The following is a 22022-nucleotide window of genomic DNA, read 5'->3' on the forward strand; positions in this document are numbered from 1 at the left end:
GCCTAAATTAGATTTTTGCTAATAAGAGTCTTCATTTGAACGAAAGATGTCATATAACTGAAAGTTTCGTCCCTGATTAGCCTGTGCGGACTACACAGGCAAATCTGGTACGACACTTTACGCACATGCATTATGCCCAGTTTTTTTCAGAACACGATATATTAGCACCCTATCATATTTTCGGATGTTGATACTATTGCTGCTGATTTGATTGCTTTATCTGCTGAAGACACACATACAAAGTTAATGATTATTGCAAGTTTTGGATGGTAGAAGTAAATGCAATAAGAAAGTTATTTTCTAAGAAAATTATGGGCATTTATATTTTCATTGTATCGAATTTGATGTTGATGTCGTTGACACGGATTTGATAGCTTTATCTGCTTGAGACAGACAGGGCTTACAAATAGTTAACGATCATCGCAAGTTGTGGATGGTAGAAGTAAATGCGACGAGGAAGTTATTGTGTAAGAAAAATGTTGGCATTTATATTTTAATTGTATCAAATTGGATGTTGATGTCGTTGATACGGATTCGATTGCTTTATCTGTTGATGGCACACGGGCCGAACACACAATTATTATTGCAAGTTGTGGGTGCTACAAAATGCAATAGGGAAATTATTTTCGAGGAAATTATGAGCATTTATATTTTGATTGTATTTAATTACATGTTGCTGATGAGTATTCATACGTTGGCAATTTCGGAAATCTCTCGAGCAAGCGAGACCACACGTGATCAAGCGAGGAAAGTTCGTAACTATAAGAAAATGTCGATCTGCTCCATTTATTTATAGCAATAGTTGCTCCGAATCTCCTTTTGGTTTAGTAATCAGTTTAAAATTCAGATACAGTGATTTGAGATATCGATCGTAAGTAAGGTTAAATATGTAACATGCACTACTTATTTATCAGATGATTTGGTCAGAGACGGCTTCTGTTGGTTGCGGCGCGGCGGACTGTGGAGGGCGTTACCTCTATATCTGTCTTTATGCCCCCAGGTAAGACTACTAGGTTTATACCGTCTGCGGTAATACTGAATATTTTGTACATTGCCTGATCGATAGCTGCATATCTAGAATTTGATTCAGTCAGTAAACTACATCATTTTCATTTTCATAAAAATCACGTTTTACTATAAATATATGCATTTGTTACTTATTTTTCAGAAGTGTTATTTATGGCAGTCAACCAGCAGTATTTGCGATTACATTTATAAAAAGAATACTTTACAATTATTTTTAGTAAATAATGAAGTTTTTTTGCGGTATTCTGTGTGATACACGTAGTCGTCTCACACGAAAACTGCCATGTTGTTATTAAAGCAATCTATGACTGGCAGCTGTTCAACTTAAAAAAGCATTTCGTGATACTGTTGTTTTCATGCCATACCATACTGACACAGATTGGATCCCTCTAAACGCGACCAACCGTATACGCCTACTTCTTCTGCGGGTTGTGATGACTGTCAACGTAACTGTACTGCAACCACAAAGCTCTGCGGTAAGCGATGACTGTCAACGTAACTGTACTGCAACCACAAAGCTCTGCGGTAAGTGATGACTGTCAACGTAACTGTACTGCAACCACAAAGCTCTGCGGTAAGCGATGACTGTCAACGTAACTGTACTGCAACCACAAAGCTCTGCGGTAAGTGATGACTGTCAACGTTACTGTACTGCAACCACAAAGCTCTGCAATAAGTGATAACTGTCAACGTTACTGTACTGCAACCACAACAGGCCCGTAGCCAGGGTTTTGAAAAGGGGGGTGCGAATTATTTGCCATCGACGATTGTTATTTAGCAACGAATGGGCAAAGGGGGTATGTGTGGGGGAGGGGGGATGTTCCACCTGCAATCGGGGGCTTAGGAGGTCCTCCCCCAAGACAATTTTGAAAATGAAACGTAAACTCCTGCATTCTGGTCACTTTTTAACTGTATTTAGAGACTGAAGTTATAGAGAATTTTTTATATGAAATATCACTTTCATACACCATACTCAGTGACTGGTCGATATGAATATGATCTAACATACATGTATTCCCCACCATGTTTTTCAATAGCCACCTTTTCCGATCAGTCATGGAAATACATCATTTTATACGCTGTTTAACCCGACTCTAGTATGCGCGCACACGCTTTGTTTACATATGCAACAACAAATTTATAGAATGTAAAATCAATAATAAGAACGGTTTAAAATATCATTATTTCTTGGATTCTTGATAAAATTGGTGTGTTTTACAATTCCAACATTCTACCATTCATAAATCGAGCAAATTAAATGAAAATATTTGACTTGTTTTCAAAACAATTGTTTGTCTGCTACTATGGATAATACTAGAGGTCAAGCATTGCTCTAAACGTGCTAATAGTGTATTGTACAACAAACACTGATTAACAAGACTGGGTCTTCTCTAATGTGCATCAATACTTAAAAGAAATCAAAATGGTATAACTGGTTACTTTAAATTTTTTTAAACTATTTTTAACAAATAAGTTATCTTTTTCTAAACGAATTTCAGAAACATATAACACTTCAGGCCTCATTAAGACCCAATAACCACAAACTACTGGCCCTATGGTCTCAAAGTCCTTAATAATGTATACCAGGACGTTGAAGAAAAAACAGATGTACTTATTTGCTCATTATATGCTCAAGAACCGTCACAGGTGATGAAAAATAAACGATAACGTCCATCTGATCATATGTTATAACGTTTTAATTTCATTATAACAACTGTTTAAGAGTAGGACATTCCTAGTGTCAAGTTTGGCATAATTAAAACATTGTGGAAAGTGGAGCAGAACAGATGCCATTAAGTGTTGGTTAACTACAAAAACAGCTACATTGCTTTGTAACAATGATTTGTTTTCTTGTCATTCAACAAAAAATTATCATGACTTGAGCATAGCTGATATTTTTTGCTGGACATCCCTTTAGGGGATCCGAAAATGGTTGTACGGGGATATAACAAAAAGCCAAAGCAGTCTGTCGAAAATGCTGCGCACAATGTGTTATTGTAAATCGTAGTATAATGCAAAGTTATTAACCAGTGACTCATTAGTCTTCGGCAATAGTCGAAGGGTGTCCTTTGATTTCAGTCATTTTCGGAAGCTGATATAACATTCCGTTAATAATCATCTAAAATGGGTTTTCTTTTTTATAAGCTTATTTATTTATTGAAGTTAATCAAATTGTTCTTCCAGCCATTTAGATAATTGTCCAAAAAGGTTATTGGACTGGGATTTCAACCCACAATAAGTAGGCTTCAACAATTTGTTATGATATCTATTAAAGTTATAGCTTTTACAGACATTAAAAACGATGACAAAGGTTCCAAAACAATCATTTTGTATCAAATATCTATAAATAAGTATCGATTTTATACGGATTAGAGTGCCAGATTAATAATTTTGCATTATGCAGAAAACAAATATATAGTTGTAACAAAGATCCCAATTCCATTTTGCCCGGACCGGCTTCTTAGATCATCTAAAATTTTGCTGTTACAAATTCTGTTGATTTCAACAATTCTTCGGTTAAAACTTGTAAATAAAAATCACGCGTCATCTTGGAAATTACTTAATCAAGATATTAATTATATGGTGACCTGTCGGTTGCATATTGAATACAACATTATTTTAACGCTTAAATACGAATACTCATTGTGTTCATGGAACAAATAAATAACAGTTTTTGCATCCAATAAAGCTGGGTGCGACTTGTAGTACAATTTTTTTTACTCGTCCAAAAAGATTGGGTGCGAACGCACCCAACGCACCCCCCCTGGCTACGGGTATGACAAAGCTCTGCGGTAAGTGATGACTGTCAACGTAACTGTACTGCAACCACAAAGCTCTGCGGTAAGTGATGACTGTCAACGTAACTGTACTGCAACAACAAAGCTCTGCGGTAAGTGATGACTGTCAACGTAACTGTACTGCAACCACAAAGCTCTGCGGTAAGTGATGACTGTCAACGTAACTGTACTGCAACCACAAAGTTAATAAATACAAATATATTTATAATATATATATATATATATATATATATATATATATATATATATATATATATATACAAAATCTGTACTGCAACCACGTAGTCTGCAGTAAGAAACTCAACATACGTTCTATATAAATATAAATATAATATAAATCTGTACTGCAAACCACGTACATCTGCGGTAAGAAACTCAGCAAATGTTTTATCTAAATGTACTGCAACCTCAAAGCTCTGCGGTAAGAAACTCAACCTACGTTATATATGAATGTTCCGCAACCACATAGCTGTGTGGTAAGAAACTCAATACATGATCTATCTAAATGCACTGCAACCACATGGCTGTGTAGTTAGAAACTCAACACATGTTCTATCTAAATGTACTGCAACCACATAGCTGTGCGGTAAGAAACAATAATGTTCTATCTAAATGTTTTGCAACCACAAAGTTGTGCGGTAAGACACTCTATAAATGTTATATATAACTGTTCTGCAACCACATGACTGTGCGGTTAACACTCAACCAATGTTCTATCTAAGTGTACTGCAACCACAAAGCTGTACGGTTAGAAACTCAACACATGTCCTATCTAAATGTACTGCAACCACATAGCTTTGTAGTAAGAAACTCAACAAATGATATACATGTATCTAACTGTACTTCAACCACAAAGCTGTGCGGTAAGAAACTCAACACATGTTCTATATAAATGTACTGCAACCACATAGATGTGTAGTAAGGAACTCAAATAATATATCTTACTGTACTTCAACCACAAAGCTGTGCCGTAAGAAACTCAACACGTGTTCTATCTAAATGTACTGCAACCACATAGATGTGTAGTAAGAAACTCAACAAATAATATATCTTACTGTACTTCAACCACAAAGCTGTGCGGTAAGAAATTCTAAGATACTCAACAAATAATGTATCTTACTGTACTTCAACCACAAAGCTGTGCGGTAAGAAACAGAACACATGTTCTATCTAAAGGCACTGCAACCACACAGCTGTGTAGTAAATAACTCAACAAGTAATATATCTTACTGTACTTCAACCACAAAGCTGTGCGGTAAGAAACCCAACATTTGTTCTATCTAAATGTACTGCAACCACATAGCTGTGTGGTAAGAAACTCAACAAATAATATATCTTACTGTACTTCAACCACAAAGCTGTGCGTTAAGAAACTCAACACACGTTCTATCTATATATTGTCTTCATTGGGACAGCAAATATTTATTAGTGTGCTACATGGAATTACAACGGGTGCCTTTAATACCGTTTCGAGATGAGCCTTAGGTGAATGCATACATTACCGGAACAGCGTTTGTGAAACAATATAAGTGTAGCATTCTACTAGTTAAGAGTGAATGATTGAAACATGTCTAAGCTAAACTCTGTCATAGTATTATTAAATTAATTCACAACCGGGGTAGAGGGTTTAAAACGCGAAACGTTTAGTATTATACCTACATAGGCTGACTTGTATGGTTGAAACATTGTTCAGCATAATTATGTCATTATTTTGTAAATTAAATACACAGTGGGATCAGAGGGTTTAGACTAGATCTTTGCTAAGAAGAGACTTTCTTGAAACGAAAAATATCATAAAATCGGAAAGTGTGGTCCCTGATCGTCCCGCACTGCACAGGCTAATCTGGGACGACACTTTACGCACCTTCATTAAACCCCATTTTCACAGAGCACGGCTCATATCGTTCGATCTTTATATGCTCCAGATTTCAAGGGACTTCTATGTCTGGGCGGCTCTAAAGTCAACATGACCACCGGCTCATCGTGCGACTGTCTTGACAATGACCACTACAACGGAACAATATGTGAATGTAAGTCTAAGTTTGCATCGAAGTTTTCAATGCTTGTATACGCCCAAAAAGTCATAGGCTTAAGATACAACAATAACATGTTCGTATAAATAAATAAATAAAAATGAATAAATAAATATATATATAAATAAATCAATAAATAAAAATCAATAAATAAATGAATATATGTATATATCCAATTTAAAACATAATCTTTTTAGACTTAATTTTAAGAATTGTTTGTTGGATACTGGCCTTGAAATCACAAATGGACTAGAACCATGTTTGGTTCCTTGGTGGAAAACCGGGCCCTTGTTACTAAGTTTATAGTTCGAGTTTCACGTGAGTTAATGTCTCTGACCGAAGAGGTGAAGTGGCTGCATTTAGAAGGCTTGATACGGGTGTCATCTTTAGTCGTTAAATACCAATTTCATGCACATTAATTCTTGTTAAAAATAACAAAAAATGACACATAACAATTGAACAAAACAAATTTCCGTGCCTGTACAAATATGTATGACAATGCACACGCATGATTTTCATCCCAAATTTGACCTGAAGAAACATCACATTACAGGATGACGAAACTCACCAAAATAAGTCCCAAATGATAAGAGACATTACAATTTTCAAAGGTCAAACTATTTGAACACACATACGCTGCATAATACTATGAGGAGTTCTTTTGTTTTTTTTATTGTTTAAGCTATGTGATAAGCCTTCATGAGAGAAAACTGCTGAAAACGACTGTATTTTTAGTCCCCTTCCGGTGAAACCGGAGAGGGACTTATGGTTTGCGCTCTGTGTGTCTGTCAGTCTGTCACACTTTTCTGGATCCTGCGATAACTTTAAAAGTTCTTCATATTTTTTCATGAAACTTGAAACATGGACAGATGGCAATATGGAGATTATGCACGTCAGTTCATTTTCTTCCTACGTCTAGAATTCTGGTTGCTATGGCAACAAATAGACTAGAAATATTGCTGAAAATGCTGGCTCCTGCGATAACTTTAAAAGTCCTTCATTTTTTTGTCATGAAACTTCAAACATGGACAGATGGCAATATGGGGATTATGCATGTCATTTCATTTTGTAGGTAGGTAGGGGACTTAAAGTCTTTTATTGCTTGGCAATAGTCTTGTTTATTCATGGAGTTTTAGCGCACATCCTATATGCAAGGTTATCTGATATTTATGCAAAATTGCAATGTTTTATCCACGAAGAGCGTCCTTTGTTGTTATCATATCTTCATCTTCGTTAGATCTTATATCGCAATTGTGTAGCGCTATTTTTTTTAACAAAATTATTTTTCTCGTGACCAATACTATGGTTACGCATATTTTTCTTGAGGTTTGCACCGCTTCTGTATTTGATGTTCTTATTTTAGTGAAATGCGTTGGCACAAACGACACCGATCCTGACTGTTTTAAGACGCTACGAGGCACGTGCAGCACGAATATATCTACGATGTTCCGGTGGCCGTGGATGTGTAATGTCTGTCCATGTAAGACAATACTGGTGTTTTATTTCTGATTGTGGAATTATTCACTCACCGTTGATTTATTTGTTGTTGTTTAGTTTTAAGAGCAAGCGCATATAATTTATAAAAAACATTATTAAACAACATATTGAATTTAGCAATATTTTATTAAAACATAATAAGAACATAACAAAATATACAATGCATCGCATTTTAGTACGAATAAATGTCCATTTATTAAGCAACTTGGATACAATATGGACAGTTATGTTGAATCCTTGCGTTACTACATAATTCATTAATTAAGTAATTATCCGTCTTAATTTTACATTTTAACTGCGCGAGCTCAAAATAATACATTACTAATTTGGATGATAAACATAAGTATCTTTGCAATTAAAATGATAAATAATTATGCCTATTACTTATATTGCTAGAGCATTAAACTCTTCGACGTTGAAATTCGCACATGATTATACCCCGCCCCCACTTTTGATAATTTGAACTAAAAATATAAAAAAAAATTGGTAAACCCCTTACCACTTAGAACGTATTTGACGCATTTGTAGTCCGTTAGAAAGTTAATTTTAATTGAAGACCTTTCTTCCTAGATTAAACTTTTAAAGGCGCTATATCCAACCCATACTGATGAGCAGCATACAGAATAAAACCTTAACAGACTGCGAGTTAATGGCACATAGCAATGTTTACTTTGCTTCTGAGATCGAAAGGGTTAACCGTGAAGCATCTTTACAATGTTTTGTGTAACCAAATGTATATTCTTTCCTTTAATACACACTCGTATGATTTAAATGAAATTACGTTCTGTCCTGTTCGTCTGTTCTGTTTATTATCGGCAAGATGAAATACCAGACTATTAATTCACTCGACAAGTTTATGCCCTCGTTTTTTTGTTTGCACGCCGCATTATAACAAATAGTTGTTCTTCAAAAAATCGACAAATAAACACTGACACAATCAAAGAAACAAAACGAATATAAAACCCTGTTTTACAATGTATTTTATGTTTTTGCTTAAAGATGCAGCGTCTAGCTGGGGCACCGCCTCCAACCCCAGAATGCCATGGGAGAAGGATCTCCCAGCCTGCACCACCACCACGACTACCAGCCGTCTGCCTAACTTTGTAAGCTCCTCCACACCCGACCAGGGGCCGGGCCAGGATAACAGCGGGGGAGCGACTGCAGCAATCAGCCTGTGCGCATTGGTGGCATGGGCAGCCACGGCAGTCCTCCTGGCTGACATGTTCTAGAGGCATTTGGGATAAGATTTCCAAATTAAGTCTCTAGTTCGAACAATAAACACGTTATTTCGACACACTGTTCATTGCCAGTATATTTTTGTGTCTAGACATTGCCTTCATTTTCCATGAGTCTACCGGATAATTAAGGTGTAAAGCAAGATACAAACGCGCCGTTTTCGTTGTGGAAGTGTTGAAGTTCATATTTTATTTTGAAATGTAAGCCTTATATCTTTTCATAATTATATATTTCTTGCAATTACTTTAGAGTTTAATTTGGATGCAATAAATCATACTAGTGTGTTTATGTTGTCTGTTTTTCTTTCGATGTGAGATGCATAACTGTAAAGATTGATGTTACATTACATTTTGTTTACAAAGTTCCTTCTTGGCAACTTGCGCGTATGCTTCCCCTTTGATTTTAAATTTTGAGAAGCAACTGTAAATCCACTGAAATCGTATATGTTTTATATGAGTTAGACTTGTTTATTGATGAATACATCCAGAAGGCAAGTGGAAAAAGTAAGCGTTAAGTGTTTAGAAATTAAATAGTCATGATATTACAAAGTAATGATATCTTAACTTGCACCAATACATACATATACCAATAGATATTTGTTTACCGTTTTAAAACTATCAGAAGTGTATATTTTATTAAAATGTAATAAAATATAACTATCAGAAGTGTATATTTTATTAAAACTTAATGAAATATACACTTTAGATAGTTTTTAAAACAGTATTTAAAAACTATCAGAAGTGTATATTTTATTAAAATTTAATAAAATATAACTATCAGAAGTGTATGTTTTATGAAAACTTCATAAAATATACACTTTTGAAACAGTATTAAAAATATGTGAAATAACGTAAAATTGAGATAAAGCTAACAACACGTTCGACAATATATCAAATAATGTGTATGTTACATATATAAGGTCTAAATATGAATTAATTGTTTTAATAATTATTCTGTATACTTTTAACCAAAGTTAAACGAATCTTTTAATGAAACATAGTCTCATAATAAATGTATACATAGCAGTCTGTACATATTGGAGACAGTTGTAGTACAATGGTTGATAGCAATAGTAATGTAACTGTTTTGTCTATATCTAACAGTTAACTGTACTTAAATACGTGTCAAGTGAAACTCACGTGTGTAACAATAGCATAAGCATTAGCCCTTGCTTACTTCCAACACGAAAATATGGGAAGCCGGAAGGCTCTGGTCGCAGTACAATATTTAATAAAAATGATATTATGACACGGTGTCTGTAGATTGACCATCATGCATTATTAAATGCATTGGAATAACGACAATATATTTTGATTGGTAAGAATTTTATAATCCATATATAACATATCGTTACTATAAATAGTAACAAATGACTTCGCTAGCGGGCCGTTATTCGTATCTGGCGGGCCAATATAATTATTTCGTCCCGCCTAGCCTAGATTTTTCATATCTGAAAAGAATGGGATCGCGCGGATTATGTTGAACAAAATTGCGCGCACATTCAGTCTTAGCAAACGTTGATACATGAAATACGTTTTGGATTCGTTCGATGCTTTGAAACGTATTTTATTATTTAATAAACAACCACGTCCGAATTGTTGTCCTTAACATCCGTAGAGGGTAGCTTAATCTGGTGCGTTTCGTCAGAGAAATAATGTCACATGAGATAAGTCACATATTGCGCAATCAATCGCATCAAAATAAAAGTACAGAAAGCTGGTTCTAAAATTAATTTAAGTGAAGGAGCACAGTAGGATGATATGTAATATGAACGATAACACACGGAAGAGCTGGACCCGATGTCTATAATCGACCCTAGCCGCAAAATGGCCCTCTGCCGTTATGTCGGCAGCGGGCCGATTATAGACGTCGGGCCCAGCACTGCCGTGGGTTATTGTTTTAATGTAGACCAACTATGAAATACAAATATCGATATTCCAACGTATACTATCATGTGTAACACGTTGTAGAAAAAATGATTTTAGTACAAAATATACTTGCATGGTTTACATATTATATTTACCATCGAAAATAAGTGTCTATGATGTTTGAACAAGCTGTATCTTTTCGACTTCAAGTCTTAAAACATGGAACTCTATACCACACTCTCGTGTACGGTACTCTATACCGCACCGTCGTGTACGATACTCTATAATGTACTGTCGTGTGGGACTGGCCGTACATGCATGTGTGTTTAGTATCTCCCAGCAATTAGTATCTTTCATCAGTAACTATATACATATACAACAATTCATGTAAAACAACTTTATTAAGAGTATTCCGGAAATAAATATATTTGTTATAATCAATAATGGAGTATAGACCAACTACATGTAATTACCTACGTTCATCGTTACCACTAGAAGGATTCATATACGATAACATGCGTTAGCAAAGCAAATCTACCACCGTGAAATAATCTTTCATTGTTGCATTCTCATAATAACTATTTTAATGATTCAAACCCTAAAAGTTTGCAATGAGTTCACATGATGGGCAAAAATTGAAATTCGATGAGATAAACCGCATTCTAAGGTGGACGTACAAAATGCAAATTACCTAAACTCGAACCCTAACTTATCCTCCTGTTGATGATATAAAAGTGTAGAAGTGGACCTAAGATCGTATGTAAACGGGGTCAAGGTAAACAATCGTTACGTCCGATTCACGATGATCACTCTGGATCAGAAGACGATTTATTCCATAAATCTTACGAAGGGGTCCGGAGATAGCCGATTTATCACGATTGATACGATGATGTCGGCATATCTGTAAGTGGTTGCAGTTATCGTATGTTCCGTGGGCTTTATCAACAATCACACATCTTCGGTCAATTAGTTAAATAACGGCGCCATTGGCTCTTGGGCAAGGAACACAAACACAGTTGAGACCAAGATGAATGTTGATATAATTAATCTTTTTCGATGAGAAAGTTGTTTTTCTCCTTACATAAACTTGAGGCAATATCATAAATGTATCAAAAATAACAGTAACGTACCGGGATCATTTAGGTTCAGAAACAACGATATTTCAATTTTTTTTTATCAATTTGTCGAGCCATGGATAAATATAATCTGGCTTTGATTTTGATTCAACTATATTCAGGTAAGTATACGCTTAAACTTTGATGCCTTAATTTTAGAAGATATATCTGACATGTATAATGGGCACATTACAAATATTGAAACGATATTATTTAATTAATATCTTAATGCATTATGCAACAATTAAAAATAGATATTTTCCATATAGTAATTAATATTTAAATATGGAAATGTTTCGCAAAGATGCTAAATAATAATGTTTGGATTAATAGTACAAAGACTGTTATGAGATTGTAAACTGATAATCTTAAAGATTAAAATACACGGTCTTATTATCATAAAACCGGTTCATGATTTCATTTGAATTGCATCTATAAACAACAAGCAGGTTGTTTTATTTTATCCATTGAGCGTTGTTTCCCCAATAAACAACGATTAGTGGTTCCGATGCCTAGGAACGTTACAGCGACCGCGTGAAACCGAGTTAAGATATTATTAATAGTATAACATTAATTTTTTTATAATATATGTGTGTGTATTTGCCGATAAAAACGATAATTCGGAAAAATATTTGAATATAAGTTGGTTTATTAAATATTTGTGCAATTGAAATTTGAAATATTTGACTATGCTATGCAAATATTGGTGAGTTCTTATTCACAATTGTAAATAATTGAGTTGTCGTTCAAATCTAATTGCGTATTTTTGATTCAACAATATTAGCGGAATCATGTTTATAAATTAATAACTTATTTTCATATAAAGAATAGTTTTTTATATATATTATAAGGCTGTGTCTGCTGCGCGTATTTCAGGCTTGATCGAGTCTCAGACTCCCTCGAACATAACGTGCTACTCTCCTGTAAGTATTAAACCCATTTAAGCCCCGTGTTAAAGACTTAATGATTTGCACGTTTCGTTTAGTGCTCTGTGTATTGTCGTTAAATTGTGCTTTACAGACCATTGGTTACCGCCATAAACGAGCAGTGAATATTAATACGCTTTCGTTCTATTGGTATCATTTCTAAATTTCCTCCATCGTCTGCAGAACCAGGAAAATTTTCATAAATTTGTTGCATGTGGTTCTATAAATTAGATAAGATCACTACTAATAAGAGTCGCTTGAAATAGAAAGCACAAATTCAGAAAGCACGTGTATTTGATGATAACTCCAGGTCCGACATTTTTACAGTAAATTCGCCTCGATAGTGACGTATGCTAAGCGCAATGCATTTGATGACGCCACATTATTTTAGAACCTCGAAACATGAAAACTTATTGTCCACCAATGTCAAAATAAAATAATTGTAAAGATGAAATAAATCGTTTTCACAAATAGAATATGCCATTTAGTATTAACAACATTAATTTGAACAAATTATTCCCTTCGATACGAAACATTTATCGATAATGATTGTCTTTACGTCGCGCAACGTTCCGCGCAAAGGCTCGAAGCCGTCCAAATATGAACGTTTTCCAACAATTATATAACCTTTACTTCTCTTGGTAACGTATGTGGTTCATTTATTAATCAATGCCTTCTAATTTTTGAAATCTGACTAGTTTGCACAGACATGTATAAAATCAACATTGAACAATATGTCAATGAACACATTTTATATTCATGTAAACAATGATATTACAGTTTTTCCATTTTCCTGACGGTCAGAATAGAAACAAAGCTTGCTCGAAGTTAAAACATACATGACTGTCTCTTTTCAGCGCCCGTTCAACCCATCATGTACAGACAAGTACGCAGCCTTGCCGGGCCACCTTAACTGCGAGGACCTCACGCAGCTTACGGGAAAGCCAATACCACTGTCTGACAGCGGTAATACTTGATATTTATATACACGAAATATTTGCAATTAAATTACACAACAATTATTAAAGCCACACACCTTGAAATGAAATACATGTTAATCAATACATATAGATGCAATTAGAAAGTGTGCAAAATTGTCATTAAATCTATAGCCTAGTTAGCAAGTAATTCATTATTATTTTTTTTATTTTAAAAACCGAAAGTAGGATTTCTATACGTATACTTCCATTTCGACAAACGCAGTTATTTTTAAGTCTTAAAGCGCAAAAGAGACGGATTTCTACCTTGTTGCCACCAGATATATTCTAATTGGCATAGATAAAATATGTTTCTTATTTATACTTAAGTTTACTATGACATGTATTTCATTTCATGGTGTGTGGCTTTAATCAGCAAAGTCTCCGACAAAAAATGTCGTATGGCATATTTATAAGTAAAACAAGTATGTTTGACGAATATTTTATTTGGTGCTTATCATCCACTTCTTTGAGTCGTACATAACTTTTCTGAAAAAACTATATAAGTAATTCACTTATAACCGATGACATGCGAATGATGCTTTTGCAATTGTATTATGTCTTTCAGAAATTGATGATATCGCAAATCAGCATAACCGTGTCCGTTCCAATGTCACACCTCGGGCGTCTAACATGTTGGTCATGGTTAGATGTCCATGTTTACACAGCTTTTATGATGACATACTCTGCATAAGCTTACCCTATACGTTTTCTTACATTTTTTTTCGATTTACCACTTTATATAAAAACGTCCCTTACAATAAACTATACTGTAAATGGCATACACTTCAACACCGTTATTTCGAAGTCGTCGGGACCGTCAAAAAAACTTCGGATTAACGATAATTCGAAATAAACATTTGACACACGACTTCTTTTATTCTGAAAAAATACAACATTGTGGAATTCGCATGGTTCGGTCACACTGTACTTTTAATAAATGTTTTACTTAAAGGGGCCTTTTCACAGATTTTGGCATGTTTTGAAGTTTGTCATTAAATGCTTTATATTGATTAATGTAAACATTAAATTTTAAAAGCTTCAGTAAAAAATCAGAAATAAAATTTAAAAAAAGGAAAAAAAGTAGCCCGCAGCAAGGCTCGAACCATTGACAGCCGGAATCCTGAAGTAAAAACGCATAAGCTAACTGAGCTATCCTGCCAAGCATACATAAATGCGTATTGTAAACGTTATATAAGCAATCTTCGTAGTTTCACAAATTTAAACGACAACAATAGAACTCTCCAAATTATTCAATCGTTTCGCGTTGCAACGCTTTATAATTTTTAGGTTTTAAAATCGTCAAAATATGCATATAATGGCTATATTAGACCATGACGCTATGTCTCTGTAAACACCGGCGTTAGCCACTCTTACACTGCGGTTCATTGCATTCACCGCATGTATGGTGAGGAACGAACGACAACTCTGCTAGGAGAATGGGCGTTAGCAGCACTAAACTGGACGCGTGTAACATATTTCTCCAATTTGTCAAGGAAATTGAAGAACTCACTTCCGCGCGTGTTTTGCTCGCAGAACTTCCTTACGTCGTTGATGCATGTGGTCACACGTTGATTAGATATCATGTTCATTCATGTGTTGTCGGCCTCGTCGTCGGCTTTTGACGACATTATAAAATTAACATGCTACGCGCAGACGACAAAGGTGTAATTATCGGCTTTGACGCACAATGCACAGACGACATAGGTGTGAAATTACGCTCAGTGTTTTGCAGTTTTGACTTCGGATTAAAGATTGATAATAAGGTGCGAATTATAGTGTTGGGACCGACATAATCACTTCGAATTAACGATTTATTCCGTTTAACGAAGTTCTGATTAACAATGAAATTCTACATTGAACAAAGAAGAACCACAATCGGGACCCGAAAAATACTTCGAAATAACGGTGACTTCGAATTATCGGTGTTCGAAATAACGGTGTTGAAGTGTACATTGAAATAATTACAGTGAACAAATGTTTCGTCCATTCAACACCCAATGCACTTAGAAATCGGTTCATATCGCCGAACCGAACTCAGAGAATTCGCGAGCTATTGTGGCGGGAGGAGATAAACATTATGATAACTGAAGAATTATAATATCGTTTCAAGAATTCCTATGTTAAAACCTTGATGCGTTTGTCTCACGCCACTTTAAGGATAATTTTTGTATTCAAAACTTGTTTTTCCTTTGTTATGTTTCAGTTTGTGAAATATTTAACGATGCCCCTACCAAAAGTAATATATAAACTTTTTGTATACAGTATACCATAATTATGCCACGTAAAACATTTTGCCATTTGCTTTAATCATTTACTGGAAGACGCATATTTTTGAAACCCGTAAAAACTGTGTTTTTCAAGTGTGATCGTTGCCGTCGAATTAATTGTGTCCATATATTCTTCTAATACATTGTATTGCAAGAAACTGCTAATCATCTTACGTGATTTCAGATTAAATCAAACTAAATTAAGGAAATCACATAACCTTTTCGAAAAATAAAAAAAAAACATTATCGGAACAAAGAATTTATATACGTCGGCCGGTCGGATGGTTTGTCCTTCGGTCTATAAATAATTTCGTTTGCCAGGCAAGGAGAAGTCTTTACGTGTCAAAAATCATAGGGTCTTTGAACATGATATGCGTTTCTAGAGAACTGACGATTATAACAAGAGACCATGACAAAAAAGTTTCCTCTATCGAACATTGTAATTGTCAAGAATAAACTAAGAAGTTAGGGACCTACGCTAATCAAAGTTGCAATGCTTGTTACTCGGGACAAAAAGGTAGAGGCAAAACAATTCCGAAGTCAAACATTTTTCGCTATTTACCACATTGACACTAATACTTAGTTTTGACATTGTAAATAATGCATGATTATTTACTACATCTGTTATGGTATGTAGCTTTTGAAATGCCTTTCGCTGTCGTGTTTTCATTACTTAAATTGAATTCTCCACCATAACATATACGTTTAGCATACCAATGCGGGGCTTGTGTCTGCTGCCAGACGATGGGCGAGACGTTGTACGGCAGACAGCACGTGGTACCAGCGTTCCACTCTAGGTACGTTAACGGTAATGATACACGTTTTGGGAGAATGTTCGTCACAATTACCATAATTATTGTACATCTCTCGGATTACAAAAGCGTCTTTGCTTGCAGATGAAATCATTCCGCTTATAACCGTACTAGGAGTTTGTGTTATCTACAAAACTACAAAACACTAATTTGGTCAAAGGTCATAGTTTACAGTACCTCTTCTTCAGCTTGACTGATAGGAAACATATGAGGCTAGTTCTGTGAAAACTGGGCTGAAATGTCGTCCCAGATTATCAAGGCATGGACGACGCTTTCCACCTAAGCATACTTTTCGTTTAGAAAAGGCTTTCTTTAAACGAAAAATTCAATATAAGCGGAAAATGTCGTCTCTAAGCAGCCAGTGCGGGCTGAACAGGCTTATCTGGGATAAGACTGTACGCACATGCATTATGCTCAGTTTTCGCAGTATGAGGCCCATATTGATAATTATTATACAATTATTCTCAGGTGCGTTCATTCCCGGACAGAACTCTTTGTTCAGCCCCACTGCGATGACATGGACGGACGTCATAGCGGCGTGGGAGGCGGAGAAGACACATCACACCTACGGAGGGCCGGGGAATGACGCGGCCTTGGTAGGCAATTATACACAGGTGGGTATGTTGCACCGCAAACATATTCATCATTATCATCAACAACATTATCAACGTTAACTTCATCTTTGTCATACCCATTGTGATGACTTATGTTCATTAAGAGAACTTATCATCATCATCAACAATCACTATCGTCAGCATCTTTTGATTGATCGTGATCAAAAATAAAAATAGCGATGCGTTTTATTTTGATTGCGATAATTTTGTATCAGACGCAACGCTTGCTTGATAACAGCTCTTGATAAGCGATAAGTTAATATGTTGTCTCTGATAATGATGATTACGATGGTGATGAACACGATGCCGACGATGCTGCTGCTGTTAATGATGATTGTGATAATAATGATCCCGATCCTGATGATGATAATGATAGTTCTTGTGGTGGTAGTGGTTATAACGCTTATTCTGTGGAATTTTATATCAACAAAAAAGGGTGTACAGAAGATTACCAAAGTGCGTTCCGTTTCAAGTATCATATTTACCATTGCAACGCAATTAGATTTTTAACCAAACCGTGAACGCGCTTAAGTTATAGACAACAAGATTGTGTTTACATCAAATGCACTACTACATGGGAAACATGATAACACATGGTTATTGAAAAAGTACAATACATGCATGTAATAATAATATTACTAGAATACCAAAATATATTATAAAACGGTTGCCTGTAAAGCACAATATGACCACGCTAGTACACTTATTTAAAAAATCTAATGGCGACCCACGTGTTATAGTTTATAGTATAATAGTAACATATTAATCGAGATCTAAGTAATTTGTGGGACTGACTTAAAATGTGGCGAAACTCTGGAATGGTTCAGTATTAACTCAAACTCCATATTAAAGAGTAGATACATCATCACACTATTTCGTACCATCCGTTTCCTGTTACAGATGATCTCGGCCGAGACGGTTTCCATTGGTTGTGGCGCTGCGGACTGTGGTGGACGATACCTGTATATCTGCCTCTATGTCCCAATGTAAGGACACTTCCTGTATATAGGTCTCTATGCCCCAATGTAAGGACACTACCTGTATATCTGCCTCTATGTCCCAATGTAAGGACACTTCCTGTATATCTGCCTCTATGTCCCAATGTAAGGAATCTTCTTGTATATCTGCTTCTACGTCCCAATGTAAGGACACTTTCTGTATATCTGCCTCTATGACCCAATGTGACCCACATTATGTGACAATATTTATTGTGTGATTCATATTTAAGATATTGGAAGTAAACTTTGGCGGACTCTTCGTGTACATCTTCCTACATGTCCCGATGCAAGGAAAACATCTAAATAGTCAAGAGCATGGCGATTATTGACCATTCTTATTGAGTTTTCCTTATTGGATATGTATAATACATATAAATTCCTTACTGCCCTCAGGTACCTCGAGCGTTTGAGTTTTTTTTATCGAAAAATGCTATTTGTCAAACTATAAGCTTTTTTCAGATTAGACATAGCAAAGCTTGACCGGCCTTACAAAGCTTCAAACATCACAGGTGGCTGTGACGATTGTGCAAGTCATTGTAACACTACCATAGGACTTTGTGGTAAGAATAATTTGTCTGATCACATTAATATCTCGACAAAATTTTGCTCATATATGTACAAGAACTTGATAATAGAGAGATTCTTCATACAATAAATACGTATACAATTTTAGCCGATTATGCAGATTTAATGACATTTAGATATTTCATTAATCCACTATTCTTGTAATAAGAGCATATTGTTTACATTTTATGCATAACCTAATTGCAAAGAATACATAAATATAAAAACACGAACAGTTATAGCAGACCATTCAGAACTTTTTCAGAAATCCAAATGTTGCACTACGTGCCATTTTAACTACAAATCCTGCAGAGAATATCTTCGAATGTTAGCAATGCAAATGCATACCTCTGGTTATTTCGCTAACCTGGCGCTATCTTTCTAGATTTCAACAAGCTCCTCTGTCTGGGAGGCTCGAGTCTCAACATGACCTCAGGCACCTGCGACTGCATCCAGACCGTCCAGCCCGGCACCTACACAAGGACCATATGTGACCGTAAGCGATGTGTTTTTTTATCTAACTGCGTCATTAAATGAACACAACATTTTCATGACAGTACGAATATATTTCGTAAGACATTCTAAAATGTCAATGAAAATACACGAATCCTTATTTTTGTCATAAATGCGTTTTGTTGCATCTAACATTTCAAAACTGCGTGTTGTGTTATTTTACTTTTAATTGTCCTAACCAGAATGTTTTGAATTGAAAAAAAAATGTTTGATAGGTTCTAAAAGTTTTAAAATACTTTAAACTCAGTGGTATGCATCGGGTCTAAAGACACTGATCCAGCGTGTTTAACGACACTTCGAGGCACGTGCGGCACGAAGCTAACAACGATGTTCCGGTGTCCATGGATGTGCAACGTCTGTCCGTGTATGTAATATATACTCGACAAAAGTTAATAGACACATGTACATGCTTTGTTAGTATGCACAAAGAGAAGCTCATATAAAGCTCTTTTAACTATGTATTTAAGGGACATTTTCACGTTTTGGTTAACAGTCAAAATTGAAGAAAAAATGTTTCGGATTCGCGAATTTTCGTTGTAGTTATGATATAATTTAGTTAAAAGTAATACTGAATATTTATCATGCTCTTTAAAAAATAATCTTGTTTTTTTACTGGAGATTTTTGGATCATATGTTTACATTTATCAATATAAAGCATGTACTGACAAACTTCAATACATGCCAAACTCTGTGAAAATGTCCCTTTAATCAAAATAAGTCAAACACTTGTTAATGTTGGATTGAATTGTGAAATTTAAATTGGGTTGACTATTATTATTTGCACGTATACGTATATTCACGGTAAAATAAACTCCATATATATTATATGTATTATATACATCTACGTGTGCATTTAGTCTTTTGCGAATTCATTTCAAAAAGTTTCTTTTCTTCATCGATATTCATTTTGTATCATTCATTATAATTTAAGGATTTTTCAGATTCCGATGCTAAATGGAACGTCAGTGCGATATCCAGAATGCCTTGGGAGGAAGGACTTCCGGTATGCACCACTGCGTTGAACCAGCGTAACATCGGCGTGTCATTTAATCAGCATCAATCCCTTTTGCTGACTTTCTTAGCAACTGCGTGTGTGATGATTGTGTTCCAGTAAAACAATAACAACAAGTCAAACTGCATGTCATATTAATAAAATTTTCTGTGCTTCTTGGCTTCATTGTAATTTATTGGACCTACTTCGCGTACTCGTTTTTAATTATAAATACCAGTAGAATGTTATTAAAGTTATTGATTTATTATTTTAGCATTTCTTGTTTATATTTTATATGGCCGGGGAAAAAAATGTGGTTGTTTTTTAAAGAAACATGTATATATATAGCAATTAATAACATGTGTCTTGGACATCTTAATCAAAAACGCCGATAGCCTAGAATGACGATTGACAAGCTACGTAAATAAAACAAGAAAAAAGACAATACAGTGACCACATGTTCAACCATATAGGAAAGAATTGTTTGAACGCAGTTTAATTCTGCAATGCCACTTTAACACAAAATATATCAAATCAGTTATTTTAAAAGACGGTCGGACGGTTGGAAAGGCAATGTGAACATAAATGCACAACTAATAGCGACCATAAGTAACACAGACATAAAGTTAGCAGTCGCAAGAAAACAAAATACCTTGCCTTTCAGTTCGGGAATTATTTTGTCCAATGATCTGAAGTAGATTGTTTGGATTATGCGACCGTTTGCTATTTATCATCTCCTAGTCTGCAAAAATCTTTAGGTAGATATTGTACTAAACACGATTGACATTTCGCGCTCTTGTAGCAGTCCAGCGTTTTATTTTGATTAACATTCGTTCTAATTTATTTTGATATCATTCGATGCACGAGGAAGTTTTGAAAGCAGCAACACTTTACGACCGACACAAAATGGGACGCCCGACGGACCGACTGATAAACCGGTGTAAAACATGATTATTATATAGACCCCACAGCATGCTAGATTTCGATTTTACAATGTAACATATTTTTTACGCCTGCAATCCCTACAAAGCGAACTTTTCACAGTAACTTCTAAAATCGCACTTCATTTATTGAATGTATGTGATAGCTGTCAATGGAGAGTAGTCCCCACTATTGCTTAATCAGTCATACTATTGCCAAACTGATTTTTAACAAGCAAATGACTGACAAAGTGCAATATTTCACAAGTTTTGGGGACAACTCGAGTAACCGAATAAATTTGCGCGTTTGCAACTACTAATTCAACCACATTACCGCGGGTTGTGAAAAGTGAGCCGCTTAAGTTCGGTACTGTGACACACAGATTGTATTGAACTGGTTTCTAGCTCACCTAACCAGTGAAGTAAGAACACCGCCATCACCACCACCACCACCACCTCCATCTCCACCACCACTTCCACCGCCACCACTGCCACCATAAATAACAAAAAGTCTTTTTATAATCAGGCTAAAACATTTTATAAAAAAAATTATGTTTGTATCTTAAAGATTGTTTGTCTAACATTCCAATATTCGTCGTTTGTCGTCAGGCCTTAAGTAAAATGTATCAAGCTAAAAAAACGTTTAATATGATTCATGCCACTTCAATATGTATGGCTGACATGAATGTTTACGATAGGAAAGTCAAACTTGAGCAATCAATCTGTTCATGCAGACCATATTTGCAAAGGGGTGTGACATACTTTAAGGCGTTTCTCTGACGAAAATTAAAGGGGCCTTTTAACATATTTTTGCATGTATTGAAGTTTGTCAATAATTTCTTTATATTGATAAATGTAAACATT

Source organism: Dreissena polymorpha, chromosome 10 (assembly GCF_020536995.1).
Source record: "Dreissena polymorpha isolate Duluth1 chromosome 10, UMN_Dpol_1.0, whole genome shotgun sequence".
Classification (NCBI taxonomy): Eukaryota; Metazoa; Mollusca; class Bivalvia; order Myida; family Dreissenidae; genus Dreissena; species Dreissena polymorpha.